The sequence below is a fragment of the Orycteropus afer genome, unplaced genomic scaffold (assembly GCF_000298275.1).
Source record: "Orycteropus afer afer isolate SDZICR_OR568_19922 unplaced genomic scaffold, OryAfe1.0 scaffold00473, whole genome shotgun sequence".
Lineage (NCBI taxonomy): Eukaryota > Metazoa > Chordata > Mammalia > Tubulidentata > Orycteropodidae > Orycteropus > Orycteropus afer.
This window is the reverse complement of record NW_006922060.1, coordinates 1715582-1725435: the sequence shown is the minus strand read 5'-3', so window position 1 is coordinate 1725435 and position 9854 is coordinate 1715582.

Here is a 9854-nt window from a genome sequence, read left to right as displayed (position 1 = left end):
AGATCTCTGTTAACTGTTTGTGAAGAGCAGCCAAGGGTGATTCATGCTCTTCTTGGTGTTTTTTTTTTTTATTGTTGGCCCATTGGCGGAGAAGTAGGTGCTGGCTCTAGCTCAGTAAGTGAAGTTGCAGGAGGTGGGGGTGTACTTGTATCTTATGGTGACTGTTGTTGTCTCCCAGTTAGTTAGACAAAAATTACAATTGAACAACCATAAAAAAACTAAAAGCACATGGACAGAAAATACTTCATGTAATCACACAGGAACAGTAACCCAAAAAAGAAAAAAGGGAGAAAATAAGAAGAAAACAAGAAAACCTGCAATATCTGGGGATAGGATACTAAGAGAAAAAAAGGTAGAAAAGGAGAATAATGAAGAAAAAAATGGGAAAAATGCACACAAAAAAAATTAAAATTAAATTAAAAAAATTTTAACCAGGAACTGGGAAAAGAAAAAGAATTGTGTAAACTAGGACCTTTTCAGTTGTGCAGGTCTGGAGTGTCCTTGGCGATGCTGGAAAGCAGAACCTTTTCTTAAGCCCCTGGAATCTGGTGGAGCGCTGTCTCTTTAGGTTGTCTCTGGCTGCTGGTTACGTGTTGATTTGTTTTGTCTTGATTTTATGGTTTAATATTTTGAAAAGTTGAAGCTGGTGTATTTTATTTTATTCAGGTATGTAGGGTCACTGTGCTGTTTTCTTTGTGATGTTGGAATCACTGTGTGGAATTTGGATATGTGTTTCTGTTTGTCATAAAGAGGGTTTAGAGTTCGAAGCAGGTGGTCTTATGGTAATTGGCTGAATATGGTTTCTTCTGTTGAATGCATGAAGTTATTGGTGGAAAAGGTAGGAGCAGAAGAAGAAAAGTTTGGTGTTGCTAGGGTCGATTTCTAGGGCTTTGCACAGGCTCCTATTGATGACATAGTTATTTACAAGTCTGCATCTCAAACTCAGGAAAGATTCCTGCTGTTAGGGAGTCACCACTTTCCGCCAGGATCAGGCACACTCAAAAACCATGCTTCCGAGGCCCCTTGGCACCTAAAAGCTGATCCAAGGCAAATTCCTGGGACTGCACTCAGCTGTAGCTTCCTCTCTCTCCCCACCCTATCTGCCCACAGTGCTGGTGCTATCCCCCCTGACTGCGAATGTCTCGGGAGTTTGTGATACCGCCCACCTGCAGCACCAAAGATGCACGTGATTTCAGCTGTGCTGGAGTCTGGAGAGTACTTGGTAGTGAACTGTCATCCCGATATCAGTGACAAAGATAATCTCAATGTCTCCCAAGCTGACCCAAGCCCACTCAGTGACCCACTGAGGGGGTAGCGAGTTCACCCTCCTGGAGCACCAGTGAGCTCTCTGCTTGAGTTTCAGTGGTGCTGTGCATGCCCATTTGCACTTAGGTGCCCCAAGTTGCCAATAAAATCAGGTGCTGGAGTCAGATCCTTGGGGCTGTTTGCTGAGATGTTGGTGTGGTTGCTGGTATGCTGATATAGGGTGTCTTCTTTCTCAGCTCATGGAGATCTCAGGTGGCCGCCCTTGCCCGCCAGTCAGTGACTGCCCCAGGAAAGTTTCCAATGGCCTCTCTCAGCTGTGCGTCCATCCTTTGCCAGGTAGATCTTTCTTAAATAATCTCCCTGTGCCTTTCCTCTAATTCTGCTCTTCTGTGTTTGGTGCACTCTGATTCAGTGAGCTGTTCAGACACCAAAATCCCTAATTCAAACTTCTGTACCTAGTTTTTCAAGCACTAAGATGCTAGAGGGAAATAGCATGGTATTTACTGATGAGACTCCATTTTGAATCTGATCTATTTTACTTAGATTTTACCATCTTTGTATAAATTGGTGGGTAGTAAGTCAAACAAAATTACTTTCCTAGAGAAAGTAAAATGACCCTTTGACAGAGTCATTAGAAATTTCTCAGTTTGATATTTAAAAGTCATATATTATCATATTATTTTACCTTATTTGAAAGAACTGGATCATTTTCCTGAATTTTTTTCTCTGTGAAAATAAGGTCTAAGTTCCTTTACTTGATGACAAAGTGACATAACCTCAGGGTTATCTTTTCTAATAGAAAAAAAACTCATGTTTATCAAATTTATCTTACAAATAATTATCATTTTGCTTTTCTTCCAATTTATCCCACATATAGACCTTAAACATTATAAGTTTGAATGTTTGAAATGTCTCTAATTGGCAGCTCCCACATGTATCCTTGTATCTCATTTTTCTTTTTAATATTGCATTTGTAACTTTCATCCATGTTATTGCTTAAGTTCCAGCATTTGTTTTATTATTCCATTTGATTGTTGCATTGCATTCAATTGCCTACTTATAAGACAATATATGTCCTATTATACTGATGAACAAGATTATCATAAGCTTTATAGGTAAATTTTTATATGCATGTTGTTATTATTAACAGCCATCGAGTGGATTCCAGTTCATAACAATCCTACGCTGAACAGAGCGAAACTGCACAGTCCTGCACCATCTTCACAATCCTTGCTATGCTTGAGCCCGTTGTTGTATCTCATTGAGGGTGTTTCCCTTTTTCTCTGACCTTCCACTTTACCAAGCATGATATCCTTCTCTAGGGACTCCTCTTTTCTGACGACATGACCAAAGTAGGTGAAATGAAGTCTGGCCATTCTCACTTCTAAGGAATGTTCCAGCTGCACTTCTTCCTGAGCCAAATTGTTCAGTCTTCCAGCAGTCCATGGCATTTTCAGTATTCTTCAACAAAACTACAATTCATAGGCATCTTCTTCCTTATTCCTTATTCATTGTCCAGCTTTCATATGCATATGAGGTGACTGAAAATATCACGGTTTAGGTTAATATTCAAAGTGACATCTTTGCTCTTGAATAATTTAAAGAGTCTTTTGCAGCAATTTGCTCATCTGATTTCTTGACTGCTGCTTTCTTGGGTGTTGTTTGTGGATCCAAGTAAAATGAAATCTTTAACAACTTCAAACTTTTCTCCATTTATTGTGATGTTGCTTATTGGTTCACTTGTGGTGATTTATTTCTCCCCATATGTTGAGATGTAATTCACACTGAAGACTGTAGCCTTTGATCGTCATTTGTAAGTGCTTCAAGTCATCTTCACCTTCAGCAAGCAAAATTGTGTCATCTGTATATCACAGCCTGTTAACAAATCTTCCTCTAATCCTGATGCTGTGTTCTTCTTCATATAAACCAACTTCCTGGATTATTTTCTCAGCATAAAGATTGAATAAGTATGGTGAAATGATACAACACTGACATAAGCCTTCTTGATTTTAAACCATGCAGTATCTCCTTGTTCTGTGCAAATGACAGCCTCTTGACTATGTACAGGTTTCTCGTGAGAACAATTAAATGTCCTGGAATTCCCACTCTTCTCAATGTTATCCATAATTTGTTATGATCCACACAGTTAAATGCCTTTGCATATTCAATAAAACACAGGTAAATCTCTTGCTGATATTACAGCAAAGATCCATCTGACATCAGCAATGATATATATGATACATGCAGATATATTAGTTCTCCACAGCTGCATAACAAATTACCACAACATTAAACAGCTTAATCATTATCTCACAGTTTCCATGGGTTAGGATTCAGGGCAGGTGAGCTTAGCTAGATCTTCTTTGGGATATCTAACAAAGCTGCAACCAAGGTTTCAGCCATGGCTTAAATCTCATCTGAAGGCTCAACTAGAAAAGGATCAGTTTCCAAATTCATGTGGAAAGTATTCACTTTTTTGTGGATTGTTGGATGGGAGCCTTCAGTTCCTTGCTGGTTCTTGGTAGAAGACTGCCCAAAGTTCTTCACATATTTGGGCTTTTCTAACTTGGTAGCCTGCTTCATCACAACATACAAACCAAAAAGGAAATCTTTTAGCAAGACAGAAGTTACCATCTTCTGTGATTTAATCTTGGAAGTGATAAAAAAAGTACTACAGTTGAGTCAGATCTGACTCATAGAGATCCCTCCTTGAGTTTCCAAGGCAGTATTACAATGGAAGTAGATTGCCTAAACTCCTTCCAAGGAGTGGCTGGTGAGTTTGAACTGCCAGCCTTCTGGTTAATGGTCAAATGTCTTAGACACTACAACACCAGAGCTCCCTGATATCTCACCACCTTTGCCATATTCTATTAGTTAGAAGCAAATCACTAGGCTAGCTTACTCAAGAGAAGGGCCCCACATGAAGCATGGATAACACTAGGTAGGGGGAGTATTCTGAGAGACTACCTAGCGCAATGTATTACATATATTTTCTTTAATAAATGGAATTTCACTTTTCAAATTGCCTCTGCAAGATTTAATGCCTGAATAATAGGAGTTCTGCAATAAGAACTTTACTTAACATTGAAAATAAATAATATATAATCGTCTTAAATATCCTGCAAGCATTATTATCCTCCTTTTACAATTTAAGGAAGTATGGCTCAGCAGGTTCAGTAATTTGTCTATGGAAATTATGCAATGTGGGAAAGAACATACTGCATACTTCAAAACCAATATTGTCAGCATGCTGTTTAAATATAATAATAATAAGCATTAGTGGTAATAGAAAATAAATATTCCTGTTGCTCATCTTAATTATGATGGTCACCCCCTATCTCCACCAAACTCAAGACAACAATGAAATAACTTTCCTCTAGACTTCAAACTAGATGTATTTACAAGGATGAAAAGTGACAGTGTAAACCTCTGTAGCTACACTTCATATTGCTATATACGAGTAACTTCATGACCTTTTGATTCTTTGAAATATCAACCTGGACACTGTAATTCAATTATAGATAGGTACTTCCAGCCAAGTTTAACACAATTATATAATTTATTGCAAAGAGTAATGCCCCTCATTCTGTGTAGCATTAGGCCAATAGGGCTCCAGACAATATTGGAATTAAATCTAATCAAACACTTGGAAAAAAAAAGTAAATTTATCCCCTTGTGTGTTTAAAGTTCAAATAGAGAGAGAACCTTCTTTGGTTTATTTGGTTTTCTGTTTGAAGTGGTAAGTTCACTTCTTCCATTGTTGTTATTTGCCATCGAGTTGGCCACAACTCATAGCGACCCCTCCTTGGGTTTCCAAAGTGGTATCACTATGGAAGTAGATTATCCTACCGTCCTTCTTAGGAGTGGCTGATGAGTTTGAACTGTCACCCTTCTGGTTAGCAGTCAAGTGCTTTAAGCACTATGCTACTAGAGATGACATGGACGAATTTGGAATAGACAGCCATGTCTGGCATTTTCCACTTTATTTCATTGATGATTGACAGCTATAAGAGATTGGATATACATAGATTTCATGATATGTGTTGGAGAATGTTTCTATACTCTCAACATCTCTTCCTAGAACAATTTTATTAACTTCCTAGCTGTACGTTTGTTTTCACTCTCTTATTTCTCCAATTATTTATTTACTCATTCAGTAAATATTTATTAAGCTTTTGATCCTTGCATCTAGAAATCTTTTAAAAATGAATATCTGATAATGTCACTCCTATTCCTGGTTCTTTGTCATCTTTAGAACATACTTCAAAGATAGAAATGAAGACTTCAGGTCTACCACTCTACCTCATCTGATGTTGCAAAGACACATTACGGGCATTCCAAACAACTTTCCCTGCATCAGGCACTCCATCCCATTTTATTTCTCCATGCTTTTTATTGCCATATGCTTTTCCTACTGTGGTACATGCCAATGTCTTTATTATCTTTCAAGTTCAGACAAAAACTTCACTTATTTTCAATTCCTTTTCTTCTTATCCCCATAGCATTTTGTTTATAACTCTATCAACACTTTAACTGTTCTATTGTTATCTATTTTATTACATGAATAATCTTGAACACATTCCCATCACAAAAGATTAAAATAGTGTGTCAGCCAGTGTATCACCTAGGTAATTTACTTGGGCACTCATTAATGACAGGAAAGTTCTAAGGGTCACCACATAAATCACCTGGGTTCCAACACAATCCTTCCTGCACTTATTATGTAGCAACAATGCAATTTTCTTTTGACAAATGGGACCATTCACCTCAGCCTTTTCCTATTCTAATTAGTTCAAAAGTACGAGAAGATCAAATTGGCCAGTGCATATTCTTAGCTTCCAATTTGTGGGAACCATGGTTATGTTCCCTGATGAAAATGCTCTGTCTTAGGAATTAGCTATTTTCATTTAACCAAGTGCATGGTTTTAGAGACAGGAAATAAAAATTCTATAAGTGCATACTGCTTATAGGGATATTCCATCATATATTGGTCACTGGTTTAAGAATATCCCATATCCTTTAGATAGTACCCCAACCTAACATGGTGCGGTTTCTCAGTTGATGCTATAACTCTTTCTATAGCAGGTCATTTGGTAGACCAGTGAATGCCATAGATGTTGATTTTATTGCCTATTTTTATTTTAAAATGAGGCCCTTGATGGATGGTAATGTTGTGTGTTGTTCCCTGACAGGTAACTCATTCTAGCAGTATAAGGTTGATGAAGCTGATATAAGAATTGTGGGCAAAAAAGACAAATTTGTGTTCATAACATGTATCTATTTCTATAAGGATAAATTGCTTCCCATCCAAGATGGAATGGGTCCAATGTAATTAATGTATCACCAAGTATCTGACTGATTGACCCACTCATCAATCCTGGGAATGATGCCACTTTAGGGCATGGCTTTGACCTCAGTTATTGGAAGTTCGGGTATGCAGCAGATCCAGCAGTCAGATCAGCCACAGTAAGGAGGATGGCAGGTTTTTGAGCCCTTGTGGAGTCTTCTTGGATGCCAAAATGGCCACCTTGTTTAAGATTCCATTAACCAAGCACTGAGATAGCTGAGAAAAGAGGCTTATTGACCATTCCAAGATAAATCATATTATCCATCAGTTTACTCAGAATATGAGTCATTGTAAATACAACCTGTTAGCATATTCATGGGACAAAAATATCTCCTTATAGTATTTCTATTCTGAGAGGAACATCTGCATTCATCCCATAGACTTCTCAAGATCTAATTTTCCAATTTTCTCAGTGACTCTGGGCACTCAAATTGTGCTTTTCTTCAATGACCTAGAATTTCTCTGATTATATAGATTCAAACAAAAATAACAGTGAAATAGGAGCCCAGATTTCCCTGCACCTGCAGAACGCACAGATTATGGAAGACAACCAACCACTACAGTGTTTTTATAAGGAACCTGGGTGCTACCTTCATCTAAATTTTTTTTTTTTTTAATTCCTTGGTGTGGTAGTTAAGTGTGTGTGTCAACTAGGCTGGGCCTGGTTGAGTGGCTGGGCAGCTGGATGTAGTATTCCCCATGATGAGACTGGTAATCAACTCCATGATGGGATCTACCACAAGTAGCTGAGTAGCTGTCTTAGGGATGTGGTCTGCTTCCTGTATATAAGCAGAGAAGCCTTTGGGAATGGTCTCTAGCTTATGGCATGCTTGAACCCTGTATGTAGCCGTGTCATTGTTCAGAAGCCTGCCATGCTCTGCTGACCTTGGGACTTCCAAGGGACTTGAACTGATGTGGTTCAATAACATCAGGACTGTGCCATTTTATTTGTCGAACTTGGGCTTATTAGCCTCAGCAGCCAGTAGCTGCCTGAGTGAAAAGATGCCTCTGGCTTCACTGGGCTGGGAGTAGAAGGCAGTGCTGAAGCCCAAGGTCAAGGGACTTTCACCCAGCCCCTAGTGCCTGGCACTTTGAACTTGGACTTAAAGCCTCCAATCTGTAAAAGAATAAACTCCTGTTTGTTAAGGCCATCCCATTTGTGGTATGTTCTCAGAGGGGCACTAGGTAACCAGAACAGAATATGGTACTGAGAGAGTGGGGTGCTGCTCTGACAGATACCTAAAATGTGGAACCAGGAGTGGAGTTCCACAGGAGTGGAGTGCGTCCTTGACCTGAGACACCAGTCAGAGAGACCCTGATATGTGGCATGAGAGATGGCAGTAGCAAAGCCAACAGACTGGCATGAAAGACGGCAGGAGCAGAGCCTGCAGGAGCAGAGCTGAGGGAACCGGCATGAGACAATGACAGACTTACCAGCCCATGGAGGAGAAAGCTGGATGCCACTGCACAGGCGGGCTTCCTGGTGGAGTAGGTTGCCTTCAGGCATTAATTGATAGAAAAGATCGACATGATGGAGTAGCAGGTTGGCTGGCCCCCGGAGCAAGAGAGCTGAGTGTTTTGGGGGCAGGAAGGTTTCCTGGGGAGTGGGTTGCCTTCAGCATTAATCGGAAGAAGCGGAGAGACCAAGGAAACGGGAAGCAGCGCTGCCTCAACCGCAAAGGTAAGACTTCGTGAAGTAAGTTTCCTCTGAGGGATAGAAACTATTTTAACATTCATGTACCTCTGAGCTTTCAAATTCCTTTCTCTACTGTACTGGATAATTACTGGCATCTCAATCTTACTGAATTTAGTCTGTTAATGAACTCAGGCTTCAATACAGAAACTGGAAAAAAAATCAAACAAATAACACATTAAATTCTGAATCCCTGAATTTTGACCTTAGTCCAACACACTTAGAATCTCATTTCCCCCAATATTGCCTAGATTTCTTCTAGAGGTATTTGTGTCCACTTGTATTCCTAGAGGCAATAAACCAAAAAAAAAAAAAAAAAAAACCAAATCACTGCTCTCCAGTCGATTTGACTCATGCGACCCCTCCTGGGGTTTCCGGGGGTGTATGGGAGCTCTGGTGGCACAGTGACTAAGGCATTTGACTACTAACCAGAAACCTGGCAGTTCAAACCTACCAGCCACTCCTTAGAGAGATGATTGGGCAATCTATTTCCATAGTGATACTGCCTCAGAAACCCAAGGCGTGATTGCAGTGAGTGGGATTCGACTGGATGGCAGTGAGTTTGGAGTTTGTTTTTTTAATCTTTAGGGAAGTAGATTGCACAGTCTTCCTTCTGAGGAGTGGCTGGTGGGTTTGAACCACCAGATTTCTGGTTAGCAGTCAAATACCTTAGGCACTACGCCACTAGAGCTCCTCTAGAGGCAATGGAGGGTGATATATTTTGTCCCAGAGGTGAATCAGCACCAACCCCAGGAGAGATCACTGAATTTCTCTATGCAAAGGAAGGCTAGTCTCTACCTATGGTGATGGGGCTGTTTCTCTTGGCCGGGGACAATCAGGAAGGCTTATAGTTCAAGGTTCTCAACTTTACCTGTATCTGTTGAAATATTCACACACTAAATATAGGGGTCATCCATTCATTCCCAATTGATACCTATACCCTAACTTTAGCACAATACACTTGACAAAAGCAGTGGGGAGGGAGGGAGAGAGAGAGAGAAGAAGAGAGATAAAGGGAAGTGACAGAGCATTGATAGGGAGAAAGGGGGAGAGAGGGGAGAGGAACAAGGGGGGAGAAGAAAGAAGAGAAAAAGGGAGGGGGAGCAGGAGGGAGAGGGAGGAAAAAGCTAGTCTAAAAGTAACACTATATGATTGTATATTGTAGTAGCATTAATTAATTTTAGGATAATATATGTGTAACTTGGTTGTAGAAAATTATTTCCAAATGTAGACTCTAAAAGTCTAAAAGTAAAAATATGGTGACAATTGATTTCACCCATATCATATCAATGGTAGAAATTAATGTAAGAGTTTGACAAGTGACAGATGTGGAGATTTGTATCATGGATACAAAATACAAATCCATATTCATAGCTTACAAAAATATGTCTCCTGAGAATAATAATATAAAAAAAGAATAGGCTATAGAATACATGCAATTAATCATTTGCTTACAATAAAACCATCACCCTAATTGTACAAACCACTTTTGACTCCATCTTACACATTTATAAAGGGGATATATATATATATATATATATATATATA